Source organism: Chelmon rostratus, chromosome 7 (assembly GCF_017976325.1).
Source record: "Chelmon rostratus isolate fCheRos1 chromosome 7, fCheRos1.pri, whole genome shotgun sequence".
Lineage (NCBI taxonomy): Eukaryota > Metazoa > Chordata > Actinopteri > Chaetodontiformes > Chaetodontidae > Chelmon > Chelmon rostratus.
In genome coordinates, this window is record NC_055664.1 from 3,385,917 (window position 1) to 3,402,737 (window position 16,821).

Sequence of the window (16,821 nt, forward strand, 5' to 3'; positions counted from 1 at the left end):
GCTGTTAGGCATGAGCAGTATAGGCAAACGCTGGAGGCAGTGATAATAGCATGTGATGAACAGATTATGTTAATTTGCATTTCCTTCTGCAGTGTACAGACCACTGGCAAGCAATTTTCCTGGCTTAAGATAAGATAAGATAAGATAAGATAAGATAAGATAAGATAAGATAAGATAAGATAAGATAAGATAAGATAAGATAAGATAAGATAAGATAAGATAAGATAAGATAAGATAAGATAAGATAAGATAAGATAAGACAAGACAAGACAAGACAAGACAAGACTTTATTTATCTTGTGCTGGGGAATTTAAATTGTTAAATACAGCAAGCAATAAAAGACATCAGAAGACAGAAATCATCAATAAAAAAGGTAAATTAAATACTTCTGCCATTCCAAATTCAAAATGCCCTCAATGCACAATTTTTCATGTGCAAACTTGACATTAGAGAAGAGCGCCTCTAAAGGAAAGCTTGTGAGGTGTCCAAAATGGAAAATTTCACGGAAACTTTCCCTTAGTCTTCTGCTGTCCCTTTCAGAGCTTCCACAGCCCCAGCAGACCACTGCATAGAAGACTGCAGATACCACCACAGTGTCGCAAAAACAGTGTCCTACACACAGGACCAACGAGAGATGATGGAGCAGGTAGATGACTGCATCTTCCACATCATCTTCCTCCTGTAGCTCTCCTTGCCTCTCCTAATCTCCATCTTCAGAACCATCTGCACCCTCCTCAGCTAAGTTCTGTCCCCACATCTAAAAACCCTCTTCTTTTCATTCAGGAGCTCTTTCAGCTCAGGGGACACCCAGGGTTTGTTGTTTGGGAAACACCACACAGGCACAGCGTTGTCCACACAGAAGTCTATGTAGTCCGTGATGCACGTGGTCAAATTGTACAAATGAGTAAACTTGTAATTTGTGAATTTTCAGCATACAGTGTCCTCTGTATCTACACAAATGTCCACATGCTGCTGGGACTCATCTCTTCATTCCTCCAGGCTTTCAGAGTTTTGCTAATGGACTTGTGTGTGGAGATAATGTTATTAGTGAACACTCTCCTCTCTATCTCTTGTTCTAGAGGAGGGATGATGGCCGCTTATTAAATCAGAAGCAACACAGGCACCTGAAATGTCATTTTGAGAAGTGAGGCACAATTGCTGGCCACCTACACCACCTTTAAATATTTAGGTGGGTGGAAATAGAAACCTGTGTGCAGCTGCTCCCTGAGTGTGACCTTTACACTGCGGGTCCATTCATTACCGATAAAGATAAGATCATATAAGCTTTAATGAGCACTGTGGGGTAAATTGGCTCTAGTCGAACTAATGACCAAATTTAACAAACTGTTCAGCGCCAGGGACCGAAGCAGCCTGAGCACTCATATTTTCATGCTGAATCAGCAATGTTGTCTGTTAGTATTATTAATATTTTTACACTGTGCTGTATAGAGCTGTCTGCATTGCTTTTTGGCCACCTGTCAAAGACTGCTCCAAACAAATAGGGGGCAGCATACCACCAGAAAAACCGCTAACTCTTTGCTGTAGTTATCTTCGCTACCTACCACCTGCCCTCAGTTAGCTCAGTTAGCAATGATGAAGACTCGGCAGGGCTGGACAGGAGAGCCAGAATATTTTCACATCTATCTCAAAAAGCCAAACCAGAGGTGCTGATTGATGTTACAGTGGAGAGACAAGATGGTTTTGGTGAGTTTTAATTTGTTTTTGTTGAGTTTGATGGAAGTGCGCTTTATGATGAGCTAACCTAGCAGGCTAAACATGGCTTTTTCTGTTTTCTGTTTAACAATGAGAATAACTGTAAGAATATTTCTTTCCTCAACATTTTGAGAGTTTATTTTATTCATTTTACTAAAGAAGTTAAGAGAGCTTTTGAAACGTAGCAAACTCACTGCTCGCATTCACCTTCCAGCTGAAACTACGAGGCACATACTATCAGAATATCACCTCTTCAGGTACAAGGTGGTACTACGAGACAGGATGGTCTGAAGCTAGCTGGCTAGCATGCTAACTTCACAAGATATCTCTGCAACACAATACAAACGTGTGTTTAACATGCCGTCAGAAGTGTAACTTCTACACATTCTGTTGAATGTTGGTTCAGTTTCTGTACTTTTACTGCCATTTCTTACACATGGTTTCTTTAAGGACTGGCCAGGAGTGCCCCAAGATGTGTTCATACCCACTTTTTTCTGCACATTTTAGTAAAGTTCCACCACAGCACAGACACGTACCTCAAATTCCATATTTATCTGTAAATCCACATAGCAACATAACCTAAAACTGAGAAATTGCCTACATTCATTCCATTTTTACAGATGTTCATATATGACATATCCATCATACGTGTACCGTGTACACAGAAAACTATGCAAAAGCACTAATGAACTGTTGTATACCAACAGGACATTAGCATATGAGACGCAGCAGTAACACAGACGTGGTCCAGAGAAACAAACTGACTCTTATGCAGAAAACGAGGGAGAAATAAAGGTAAACAGTGTCTTTCTGGCTGTGACCCATCCATTAGCCGTCTCCCTCCTTCTGTAATTGCTGCTTTAATGTTAGCTATAATGAGCTTTTCAGGCCTGATGGTAAAAGCAGAATTGGGACACAATTATTCAAGCAAAAACAGAGAATTTGCCGCATACTCATTTCAATGTACAGTATGTGGTTCATGGTTTAATAAGTTCCAATAATGCGCTGACTTATTGGTAAACAAAAATTAAATAAAGGGTTTTTTGAAAAAGTACTGCACTCATGCAAATGGGTCTGTAAGCATACCACAGAGAATATCTTAATTAATTTTGGAGAAAAAAATCCATCTGCAGTGTGAATTCATATCAGCTCTGAGCTTCTGTGGATATCTGCTAATGTTTTTCCTGTGTGAGGTGAATCTAGTAGATATTGCAGTGGAATATAATGACCAACAACAACACGACTCTGTGATGCTGGGAAATCTAGTGCTTTATGGGTGTAATAGTCTGGTTTTATTGCTGCTCTTGGAGCTTTAGAGGAAGCAATGAGAGGCTTGAGGTTTTTTTGCTCAAAAAGCTCTCTGTACAGTATATTCACAGTGGCTTTATTCTGGCAGATTAACATGTTAACCTGTGGAGAAGTATTGTTGGTATCTAATAATACTGAGGGAATAGTAAGGATTATCAGCTGTAAAGTTTGAGCTGAAGTGGAGGGTTACAGGGAGCGTGTAATAGTCTTGGAGGGATCATTAATGCATGGTTGTTTCTGTGGAAACACAAAAATCGAGCAGAGGCTGTGCACAGCTCTCCCATGGGAGAGACTGCTCCTCTCACTCCGATGCCTTCCCTCATGACCGGCCTGCTAATTCATGTTTTGGTTGTCTGTGGCTCTGATGAATCATCAAATCCTTTCCATTATGAGTGTAATTGCCTTCATATTGGTACTGAGGAAAAAAACATGCATAAATAAATGCTTTAATTTTGACATACGTGGGACCACAAGAGCAGAGGAACAGTTCATCCCAGCACTGTTACAACACACACAAAGCAGACTGGGTTTTCTGGTTTGTGTAGCACATTTGGTTAATCCCTACAGTTTCTGCTCCACCTATCATCCATCCATCCATCCCCTAACCAATAACTGGAGATATATGGTACACCTATGCCAGTGCAGCGTTGGTTTTGCATATAGTCCAAATAATCTGGACCAATGAGCATTTACTGCACAGCATATGACCATCTCTGCACCAAGACAAAAAAAGCAGCTGACTTGATTGAGGTATAACTACAATCTGCTCTCCACACACAACACACTATCTACTCTAACACTGCTGTGATCAAGGAAAGGTTTTTTAAAGTTCTAAAAGTTACAGCCAATAGAGGACAGAAGATCATCAAACAGATACAGCTCTACCACATACAGCATCATCAATTAACACACATCAGTCTAATGCAGTGCTTTTCAAATTGTTCTGTGTCGAGGGCAAGCTAAAATCTCAAGGTAGAGCAGCACGTCTGTATTCACATCCATGCATAATGCCCTCAATAACACGTTATCAGTACTCTTATTGCTCTGTAAGTTTTTATGTATTAATGCTTATACAAAATAAATTTAAATGACATTTTGAAATGTAAAAATGACATCGAAGCAGCAGCACAACCATTTAAATCTGACAGGTCACAAAATTAAAAATGAGGTGATGGCATTACACAGAAAACTATGTGGGTTCTAGTTCACCAAGAGCTCCACCAAGACAGTCAACTCCCAGGGAAACTCCAACCAGGAGAGACACACATCCACCTCATTATTCCTCCTCCTGTCCTGACAGACAAAGCTTCTGTTTTACCACAACTTGTATATGACCATGATGATGTATGGTTGTCATAAAATCCCACAGCACACCTGCACTTGCCTCACGCCACATCATTTGGAAACCACTGGCGTGAGTCGTTAGCAAACAGTTGTGTATTTACACATCCAGCAGGCATGGAGCTGCTGTCCAGTATTCACGCTCTTTAGATCTGCTTTGGTCTCTACCAGCTCCTGAGAGAAATGTCTGGCTTTATGTGGGTTTATCAGAGCTTCCTTCCTAAACACCTGTACAGCCCCTTTTGCATTGCATGGAATCATTTCATTCTCTGTTAATATCAAAGTGTCGATCAATGCAGGTTTAAACTTCTGATATGAAGCAGTGAAGATACTGATCCCTTTACTCAACATTTTTTTTGCAATGGTGACTCGAAGACACAAGCTCTAATGTCATCTCAGACTACTCTCAAAGCTTTTGTCAGTTACGTACAAGATACTTCTGATGAGGGGAGACAAGCAGACATGGCTTCCTTTAAAGGGGTCAGAAGCCAAAAAGGGTGAGAAGTCCTGAATATCCAATGACATGTCGATGGTGCTGAGATCACTTCCTCTCAGTTAATATGAGTTTGACTTGTATATGCAGTGTACATACACTTACACACACTTGCTTCCACATCAAAATTCAATAAATGATCCTCCGTATTTTCTATATTTCTGCATCATTCGTTTTTTCTTCGAAAGCATTTGTGCTGACATAAATACAAACCAAAGTGTCTTGGAGGTAGTGGCAGTTGGATGTGGAGCTGTCTCCACTGAGATCATTAGCAGATCTAATGAAGACAAAGCTAATTAGGCTTAGCACCACTTGTCTCCCCTCCAGTCTGTATCTGTCTGTCTGACAAACTCTTTCTCAGAATTCCTGTGTGTCTGCTGTTGTCAGTGCCAGACTGTCTCCACTCTCTCAATTGTGCAGCTCCCGTCTCACCCCAGTGTCCAAAACGGTCTCTGTTTTCTGTCTCATTCACTGCAGATAGCCTGCTTGTATGTCACGGTCTGCAACACTCTGATCTCTGATCTGACCGACAATGTAGAGCAAACAAAAAGGTTAGACCTTCAAAATCCCTCTGAAATTGCTCCCAAGAGTGCCTGGTCGAATGGTAAAAACTGTACATGCAGAGGAGATCCTGACTAGACTAGCCAGAGAAGCTACAGCATGCAAGTCATTGTGAATCTAACCTCAATGCAAATGGTGGAAAAAAGCTGGAGCGACCACCAGTACGCCTCGTTTTTACTCGACCACAGAGGAGGGATGAATAAATGAATAAATACATCAACAAACAACAACAATAGCAATAACAATTACAATAGTGTTACATTATGTATTGTAGCCTATATGTACCTTATGTGAGCAGTGTATTGAGTGCAACTTCAATACAAAATTGCGCACAGAGGTCAGCCACTTCCCAGTTCTCTAGATTATTCCTTTTAGTGAGGTGCTGGGACTTGAATAAGAAAACGAATGCTTTGGGAAATGAACTACTTCATCTTTGCTCAAAGCTGAACGTGACTGAAAGTGTGTTTAGCACTGAGTATGCGTGGTAGCCTGCATCATAACCACTCAGCTATCACAAGCCCCAACAGTCTGCTACATTTGAATCTGTATATGTTCACAAGATGTAAAGAAACAGCTGCAATACAGCTTCCAGCTACAGCAGCATTACTTCAATTAGTGAGTATGAAAGTCATCCTCTGTCATTGTTCATTTTGCATGCTTTGTATTGATTTTACTGGAGTAAATCTTCATTTTTTAAAAAAACTTTGCATCTGCATGAAGTAGTGTTTGCCACCTGGACAGTTATTTCATTGCCCACAATCTGGTTACTTGGTATTTTCAGCATTCTCCCTGCAACAAATTTCGTGAACACAAAGCAAGACTAGGTTCGAATGATCTGGCTACACTGAGCTCATAATGGGAAAGGTGCTTTAGATGCCAGCAGCCTATTGCACCAGCACGAAGCTGAGTTTGAACTGGGAGTTGCCATTCTGACATGTAGAGATGCAAAGGATGTTGTTGTGCTTGTATAGATTATTACAGAAACAATTATGAGTTAGACTACATTGTGAAGACTCTTGACTTTCACTCTGTGAGCAGACAAAAGACATGACACAGAATCTCTCTGTCGATCATAACATCTCTGGGTTGACAATAATGTACAGCTGGATGTATTAGCCAGCTATGATTGATGACTTTAATAATGCTGGTAACAGGCTGTACAAGTCGACAGACAAACAGGGTGGACGCGTGTCTCTACAGTATATGTGACATACATGATTGTGTATTACTGTTTACGTGCATAACAAACCTTATGTATGCATGTGTGTGTGTAGGTGATGTGTGTGCACTTTCATATTAAAAACACTTATTTCTGCGGAGCAGTAGCTGTTGGTGGTTTATCTGATAGTGGATTTGTAGCTCTCATACCCTCATGCCTTAAAGGAAAAATGCACCCTTGAATCCATCAATAGTGATTAAAAACTGTTGGTGGAAGTAGCTCATAGTTCTGGAGTTTGTTTTTTGGCCGTGAATTTGCTGGCAAAATGTGGACAGCACAGGATCACATGTATTTTCAGCACAGATAGAGAGAAATCCATAATCTGAGATAGCTTTTAATAGCCTATCACATAATGTACTGTACACACCACTACACAGAGGTGCGTGCAAAGACCTCAGAGCCACAGAAGCTTTGAAAAGAAGGCGATCTTTTCAAAGGCCTGAAGGATACTTCTTGAAGAGATTATTGCACTGAATCTCCCCACTGAAGTGCAAAATCTCTTTGAGTTGGCCAAGTTTGATTTAGGCTTAGAGCAGCTAAAATTGGATAGCTTTCGTTTGTGGATCGAGTTCAGGTGGCCCCTCAGCGCCTACAGTTAGATCATCTTACACTAGCCAATATACTCATGATATTAATATATTTCTCAAAGGTCAACAGAAATCTCTGCCACAAAGCACAAATAATAAAAATGATAGGGTAGTGAATGATTTCAAATTCATTGCATCTATTTTTCGGAGGTTGAGTCTCACATTAGTCCTTGAAATAAATCTCTGGATAAGAAATATTCAAATATCGATCCATTACAAGTTTGTTTTTTTTCCAGCACAATGTCTGATACATTACTCTGTACTCTGGACTATTTTTATTCATTTTTGAGTGTCTCTACCTGTCTGACTTTATGAGTCACACTGCTGCTCCTGGACCAGTGCAGACAAAAGCAGAAAAAGAGACACAGTGAAGGACACTGGTGGGCCAGTGAAAAGAGACTCCTGAGACAGATGGGGGAGACTTCCAGGAAAAAAAGACAACATGGAGGAGGGATGAAAACCGGCAGAGACGATGTTGACTTTAGCGGAGAAGATGGGAGACGCTCACTATTTCCTCCCACTTTCTCCTCGAGCGGCCCAACTCCCACGAGGAAATCACAAAATCTGGTGACACAGCAGTGTTTATGGAGCCATTTCTGCAGCCACTCTGCTGCACAAAGCGTTTGTGGCAGCTAAAGCTTTTCAAATAACAATGGCTGAAAAAAGTCCTGAAGTTCCTGCCTACATGACATTATGAAACAAACTGGCTAGGCTAAAATTAGAGCTGCTCCAGGCAACTTTTTATATCAGCGGCTCCAAACTCGAGTGAGATGAAAAAGATTTCATACCCAGAAATCCCGGGAGGTGAAATCACTCAGACATAGAGAGCAGACTCACATTTACCAGCCAGGTTGTGATGCAGCCATACAGGCAAAGGACGGAGCCCGTTCTCAGTGCCAGATTGTTATTTCATTTCTTCCTCTGGGTGCAGATTTCCCAACAGGGATCACACCTATAAATCCATTCAGGCAACCTGGAGAAACTTGAGCATTTCGATTGTGGGGGTCGGGTTGCTTTTTACTGTTGCAGCTCCCTCCTGGTGATTTCTGTCATAAAATGTGTCTGTGATTCTTACTAGTAAGAGCTTTAACGGAGGACAGCTTCCAGTAGCCAGTGGCTGCTGTTAATCACCAAGATTGATAGGTGAAAATGCTTCTGGTGGGAAGCTGGTGCCATTTATTTTCCCAGCATTGATTTTAAGGAAAGGAAGGAAGGTTTCCTTCCAGTGAGCCAGACAGCATGTGTAGAATGACGGTTAGAAATGTTAAATGCTGATATTTGCTTTGCCTGCAAGACAAAGAAATGAACAGAGTGTTGACAGTGGCCGACAGAGGCAGCACGCTCTAGTGTCTGCTTCACGCAGGAGTGGATGGAGTGTGTGAGGAGGATCAGGGTCGTCTGAATCGGCTCGGGTAGATTTAGTGTAAATTGACTCGGTCTCTCGAGGTTTCTGCTTCTCACGCCTTTTTCTGCTCTCTTGCGTGGGATGGAAGGATGTTGGAAGGAAAGAGGAAGGAGGGAGATGGCCAAGATGGTCAAGGGGTCAGCCAGGTTGGCATGGCGACCGATCTGCATCTGCTTTTGGTTGCCCTTGGACATGAACCGTTTGTGGTTGTGTGCAGAGCTTCAGCCACCAGCAGGACCAGTTTAGCCTCGCCTTTCTGCACCTTAGCTGCTCGAGTAGGAGCTGCGGCGCGAGAGTTTCAGAGTGAGAGATGCGGACGACTGATGATGACTAAAACTGCAGTCCTCGAGCCCTGGTTGTCTGATACAGCGGATGTAGAAAGGATTGGCGGGTTCAGGGCAGGGCTTAGTAAAACGTAATTATAACTGAGGAGAGTCAGAATGGAAATAAAGGTGCGGGGAACACAGGCAAAGAAAAAAGTCCAGCAGGATGTAAAATGGAGGAAAAGGAAGGGAGGCATGTGCAGACAGTGGGCGTGCAGAGATACCTGTGCTGATGCCCGGGATAAAAGCAGGATTTACCAAGTTCAGGGCCAGTGTATTTACTGGGCTCAAGAAGACATTTATAACAGTCAAGATACACACTGACTGGTGAACCCATTCACTCATCCATTTCCCTTCATCTTTCAGACACACACACACACACGTATCTGTTTTTAATGGATATTCTCTGTTTCAACAGGTTGAAAGCTGAACACTCATCCTATCTTCAGGCCTTTAATCTCTCTCTCTCTCACACACACCACACACACACTTTAGTATGTGCGTGTTTCAACATTATCGCCTTGTGATTCACACCTTATCTTTACACCTCTTCTTCCACTCTCTCACGCTTCCTCTGTTCACCTTGTGACTTCCAACACCTCCTCTCTCTGTCCCTGAATTCTTCTCTGGTTTTCACACAGTGCAATTCAACTATTACTGTTTCTTCAGGCTGTGAAGAGCTGAACAGTGTGAGTGCTGTTTGTGTTCCATAAGCTGTTTTGGATGAAAGATAATGAAGCCGTACAGCTGGCTTTAATGCTGCACTTGGCGAGAGTTAGTATCATTTTCTCAAATGACACCTTTTATAAAGAGATTATACATCATGACTAATCATCTACTCAAGCTTTTCTACATCAGTTAATATGAATGTGATATAATATGAAAGATATTTCCCCTTTTCTTTTTAGTTCATCACGAAGAACACAATCGATATTTGTAGACTTGATAGATTAATTTAAGAACACTTTATTAATGACTCATTAGCATTTATAATTACACAAGACCTACAGACGTTTGCTCTTTGCTCATTAGAAAATTGTGCCACAAGCTTCAATTAGATAAGAGGAATGGTCTACAGAGGTCTGGTGAGCTCACTTCTTTCTACCGCCACACTACAGGACCGTTTCCATTTTCAGGCTCAAGACGCTGACTCATGTGACATCACTTGAGGACATTTATCAGTCTTCACACAGCCGTGTGAAGACTGATAAATGTTTAATGTTAATTAATGTGTCAAACATTGAGTTCCTCTTGAACCTCAAAAAATTACTGACAAGATTTTCTTAGTGTCTTAGATGTGAGTTTTGAAACCATTGTGCTATTGACTGTAAGTATTCAGCAACTGGGTGGAAACTGTCTGGTAGGACTAAATCGTCTACCAGAAACATGCCTATATAATAGTCTGCATACATCTGAAAACCTTTTCCACTGGTAAGTCATTCATATACACTGAATGAAAATAGAAATACTTTGTTAGTGAGCACGTCTCCTGTGCCAGGACAATCCACCCACCTGAGGTGTGGCATATCAAGATGGTGATTAAACAGCATGATCGTTGCACAGGTGTGCCACTCTGAAGTGTGCAGTTATATCACACAACCCAGAGCCACGGATGTGGAAAGGTTTGAGGGAACATGCAGTTGGCATGCTGACTGCAGGGATGTCCACCTGCTGTTGAACTGGATGTTGATTTCACTTCCAAAAGCCAACTCCAGTGTCTTTCTAAGAATTTGGCAGTACCGTTCACTGAACCAGCCTCACGACTGTAGACCACCAGATATCAGCTTCTTCACTTTAGTCCAGTTATCCAGGTTGAGTACGGTGCACACAGAAAAAAAAAAGCTTCCCCAGCCGCATCATTTGAAGTGAGTAATTGTATCCTAATGTGTATTGTCATTTCCTTTTGGTAAAATGGATTTCAGAAAACTAGTAATTAAGAAAAACTTGTTTCGGAATTGCTATCGAAGTCAAAGTACCAGTACCATTCAAAGATTTTTGAATGATACACAGCCCTTTTGTTAAGAAATAGATTTTTCTGTCAAATATTCCATTAGTTTAAAATAAACTGCTAAAAAGACGAAGCACCACGCTGGAGAAAGACAAACTAGCAAGAGAGATTTTTCCCAACCTGGCAACCCAGAAGTTGCTCTAATTAACTGGCCATAACTGTTGGTAAATGATTCATTCCTCATTAACAGAGCCATTACTTTACAACTCACAAAATCTTTATGGAGGGTGTCTTATTAGGAGGTAGTACCCAAGAGTTTAATGTACAAAATGTACCCTATCATCTCTACATGGAGGCATCATCATGTACCAAACAAAGTTATATGATTTACTGTGATGTGTGGACTTATTTCATGAAGTGTGACTAAGAGTAAATCCTCTGAAGCCGCTGTAATCTATCAGGTGTCTGATGATTCTCCACTTCACATCCACTATGAATAGCCTCCTGTGGTGCCACAGCAGCAGCGGGCTGGCATCTTTCTGAGCACTCCTTCCCTGAACTGGCATCGTGTCACATTACAGAGAATCAATGATTTCCCTGCCAGAGGACAGATGTGCTCATTATGAGTGGAGTGGAGCACTAATCATAGTGATTGTCAGAGAGAGCTGGGGCTGATTTGGTGCTGGAGTTGCAGGGAGGCTGCATGTGTCTTCACACTGGGGAGCACAGCGTAACAAAAACACCCGATACATGAGTATGAAGTCTCTTCTGAGGACACTTGATATTCAGCTGTCACGCTGCATCCTGAGGGGAGTGTTTGTGAAGTTGGAGATGCGACGGTTGGTTCTGTTTGACGTCACACCGCTTGTCGTGGAAGCAGCTGTGTGCAGAAGTATCGTTGCTCCGGTTGTCACGGTGTGATAATTTCCACACCAGCTCTTCCAGAGAGCAACCAAATGTTACCCACTTGTACGAGTCTGCCTTCAGTGCTGTGTGACTGAAGGGCTGGACTTGATTCCGGTCCCAGTCAACAGTCTAGAGTTCACTTCCTCCTTTTCCAGAAGACATCAGGTAGTTTGAGTCTCGTTCCAGGCCTCTGAATCACCGCCTATGTCTCCAGTTTGTTCAGTGATTCAACTATGTCTGGTGTTCTCCCACTTACACACAGTATTTCTGAGAAATAACCAACAAATCCCAGTTTTGTACATAAGATTAAGAATGTGGACGTCACATTTCTTAATAATTCACAACATGATCGTGACAAAACATCAAGCTAACTGCTCTTAGCAACCACTGCTAAAGCTTCTGTGTCAGCTGAAAATGAAGTCAGCCAGACAGATTAGTGGGCAAAACAGAACACAATTTCTTTTCCAAATACAAATCAGGTAATCTGAACATAATGTCAGATGAATGAAATGAATAAAGATGGAAATTTAGTCTGGTTATGATGCACTCCAATCTGAAGAACGTCAAGACATTTAAGATCAGAAATTAACTCTTGATGGTGTGGGGAATTATATTTAATTGTCCCTGACCACCACAGAAGGAGGAAATCCAGGTATCACATACTGTCTCTGGCAGTCACCATGAAATCATAGAACCATGGTTACATAAGTAACTCTCATTTGGAGGTGTATTTTGAAATTGAGAGTGAGTAACTGACAGTAGTTGGGTTGCAGCCATCTAGGCAAGAGTGCAGCACGACAGCTGGTTTGATTGTAACTGGGAGGGTGACCGTCTATTCTGTCTTTACCTACATTGTCATCTCAAAGACGATGTGCCTGGAAAACAAGGTGCAGACAGTGGACAGAGCGGGGCAGTGAAATAATGACCTGACAGAGCTGTGAGTGGGATTAGATGTGTCAGTGGTCATGGGTTAACTGTGGGAGGAGGGGTGCGGCGCTCTGGGTGATAATGTATTCTTTACCATGTGAAGGCGGTGCTTTCAAGTTAAAGGAGGCTGTTAAATAAATGAATAAAGGCGGACTACAAGTAATTAGCCAAATATCCTGCTAGATATTGGATAAACAGTTGCCTCTTGACAGAAGCTGTCTGCTTTTCTCTTCTCAGCCATAAATTAGTGAAATCAAACCTTGGCTTCAACAGTCACAATCAACATTTAATTAAATCACATTCCATTTAATCCCTCCTACTACCTGCTATCTCTTTGTGGATGATGCTTTTGTTGTCACTGGTCATAGACAGAGCTGCACGACTGCAGTGAAGCTCCTTGGAGCGGGAGCTGCTAACAGCAGGTTATGCTACAGCCTCTGATAGGTAAGTGGTTTCTGAATGTCCGCCCTGCCGTAAATACCAGCTTTGTAAAGATGATGAAGTCTAGTTTGTTGAGCATCTGTCAGTCTGTGCCAGCCGGCACTGCTCTTTGCCCGCGCAGTCTGTCTCTGTTTGACATACGCTGTCAGGATTTCTCCAACTGTGACTCAACCACCTATAATTCAGACACCAGTGACACTCTCAGTACAAGTCTGTTGCCTCAGGTTTCTCTTAAAACAACACATACACACAGTGGCTACTAGACCTATACTCTAACCTGAATTCACTTAAACATACACTCAACATCTAATCCTTTCTCATTGTGTCTACCCACTGTAGAAGGTAGAAAGTCCATGTTGTTTGCGTGGGAGTGAGAGAGGTTGCAACCGGCTGCCAGCAGCGAGGAAAAAAAGAAGAGAGAGAGATGGAAGGATTATAACCAGCGAGGGAGAGGTGAGAGTAGGTATCAGTTCTCACAACCCCTCCTTGTCTCTGGGCCTTCAAGCTTCCTTCCTGATGCCTGCTGCAACTCACCAGGCGGTCAGGACTGGAGTCTTAGCTGCTGAAAGCTGGACGCACAGGGGGAAGAAGAAGGAAACAATACTAGGTCGAGACCTCATACATAAGGCAGGAGCGTGTGTGTTCATCTGCAGTTTTCTGTAGATATCCCAGTAATGTTAGTTCTTATGTTGAAGTAGCAACTTACAGTAAAGTAAATGATGTACAGTAATATTAAATGATGGAGTTTACTGTTCATTTTGACACTAGACCAACCACTGGTGTGACTTCATCATGCACTCCTTCAGTAAGTAGGGCTGACCCCACCTTGATGTAGTCCACACAAACAGAACACACAAATACACAGTGTAAGTACAGAGTAAGGCCATTATCAGCGAAGTTAACAGGCAGGCTCACACATGAAGGGCCTTTCACCCACTGAATGAGGCTCTGTTCCAGGAAACTCTGTGCGTGTTCAATCGGTGCTTTGCTGGGCAGAGAGCGTGACTGAATGCTGGTGAGACGAGAGAGGAGACCGAGGGGAACGCGCTACTTTCACAGCACAGAGGACACCGAACTGAACACCTTGTCACTAAATTTAAGTTTAAACATCTGATGTCATTGTCACAAAATCGCAGTTCATGTATGCTGGCTCGGAAAGGTACAAATTGCACAATAGTGTATATGTCTATGCTTGTAGACAAGTGACATTACAGCTAAAAAGAATATTTTCTCTTGAGAATAAGTATCATACTGTAGTGAAAAGAATGGAAACCAACTGCTGTCTGAGGACAGGAAATCAGTGGAGACACGTGGTGTGTTTTAGCACAATTCAGGCAGCACGTGCAAATACACTCAGGTTTGTGTGTGTGTGTGTGTGTGTGTGTGAGACACTAGGATAAAGTTCTCCTGTACATGATCAACAGTGCTCAGCCATTGATTTCCTTCGGCACAGGTCAGAGTTGGGTAGTTGTTTCAGCCCCTGAAGTCCCATCAGTGAAAGGAAATAAACCTCAGCATTGTTTTCTGTTCCTTAGTGCTCCTTCTCTTATATATTTGATGAGCAGTTTAAGAGGTGGTAGTGGACTGACTGAATCAATATTTAATCACCCTGTGTGCAGTGCTGACCTGAGACCAGACAAAGTGGACATTAGAGGAGTGGCCCCTATGGGAGAGGAAGAGCTAGGAGGGGAGCTGTAATTCTGATTTGAAAAAACTGTGGGACGTCATGAAAATATCTGACCATCTTGTTCCTGACTTCTTCTGCTTTGATTAGTGACTGAACAAAATCAATCCTCTCGGCTCTGCAAACTTTCTGCAACCTTTTGCGAGAGTGAAATCAAGGGAAACCACTAAAACACAGATTGCTGCTTTAGTTGATTGTTTCTGGTGCTGGAACAAAGCCCTTAAACCATTATTACACTACAAGACATAAACCTGATTAAATCTGCTTTAAAGGCCACAAATCAATAAAAGGCAGGTGAGCGCTGATACTGTGAGAAGTGTTCTTCATTAAGACCGTAACACATTTCAGCTTTACAGTTACCTGTGGCTCACAGCTAATAACAAACCAGTTCAGACCTAAAGGCATAAACGTTCATGTGTTATTTCTCCTCATTAATTCAAGTCTTTTTCAATATATCTTGAGTCTGTTTCAACAGAAATAGGGAGGTTTGTTGCCAGTGGGATCAAGCACTGCATCACTGCTGTTATGCAACACTCTTTTCCAGTACAAGTGGAGGCAAAATCTAAAAAACAAGACAAAAGAAAACATCCACCAATAGGAAGAGATGTATTCACCTCTTTGTGCAGCTGTATTCTGGGGCACTTGAAGACATCAATCTTACCGTGGTTTCAAAGCTCTCACAGAAATGATATTTACTCAATAAAAACTTATCATTATATGAAATAAGAGACTCTGTTCAATCAAGACCATTGGAGGAAAACATACGCCCAGCATTGTCTTACTGATAGAATTAATTCATTATATTATTTTTTTCACATCAGCAACTAAAAGCCATCTCCTAGAATGAGGCTCTCAGGCAAACACCCCAGCAACAAACCATAATGCTACTATTGGTTGGAAATGAGGGATTCAAGGTCATTAACTTTCATCTTGCCAAATCAAGGATTTTTATTTACAAGATATTCCATTTTTATTTATTTCGGTTGTACGTATTTAATAGATCATACTCTGGGGACTCTTTTTTTTTTTTTTTTTGGGGGGGGGGGGGTTTAACATCAGAACAACATCAGAAGACAACATCCCTCTCTGGCTTCCCACCTGCAAACATGGCCAGTTGTATACATTAGGTGTCAAGAATGTATTAAGGGAGCGTTGGCCTGGCAGAATCAGCCTGCTGCTGCTTGTCCGAAAAGCCAACAGCAATACTGAGAAAGGAAATCCCCTGCAGCTAAATAGCTTTTTCTCCATGGACTGCAATAAAAGAATGCTGACAAAGCACTTTGGGGGCACATAAGGTGATTTATTAATCTTTGTTTTTACAACTTTTAAACCATAAACTTTCTCAAATCCAGGAGAAGTGATCATAAACTGTCATCTCAATTTAAAGTCTACATGAGCTGGCAGGGCCAGACTACTAACGGGAGGGGGAAGCAAAGCAGAAAGGGACGCGTTCTTTTGGCGCATACACTGGGTGAGGAACTTCAATTTGAATGACTGGCCGCCATCTTGGAACATGGCATCCAGTTCTCACATTCAAGGCTGGAGCTCACCCATAAACCCACTCAAACCTGACTGAATAGTTTAGTTAATATCAGTCTGCTGCTGTGAAACCATGCTGTGAGGAGTGAGCATGGTTTCACCAAACAGGGATTTGTCATTAATATCTGACAGGTTTGTTTCTGAAACTTAGTATGAAACATGGAAACATGTGTTGTCATGTAACTTGAATTATTCAGATCTAGCTTGACAGAGACCCGTTACATAAATGAATGTCTCACTGGTTGATAGAAAGCATCTGTCATTGTCACACACTGGGAATGCTGTTTATTTGCTCTGCTTATTCACAGCTCTAAACATCAAGTTTTTAATGCAGCAGGTAAATGGAGCTGTGAATTCATCACGCTGTTATCTGCAAACATGAGGCTGCTTAGTTGTGAGCTTTTTTTTCTGACAAAAACACAGATT

At 41.9% G+C, this 16,821-nt stretch overlaps 1 protein-coding gene across 2 annotated transcripts in view; it reads right to left on the bottom strand.

Annotated features, from left to right (window-relative positions):
* sgsm2 (small G protein signaling modulator 2) overlaps window positions 1–16,821 on the bottom strand; it is an 82,049-nt gene that overhangs the window by 34,842 nt on the left and 30,386 nt on the right. The window lies entirely within an intron of this gene.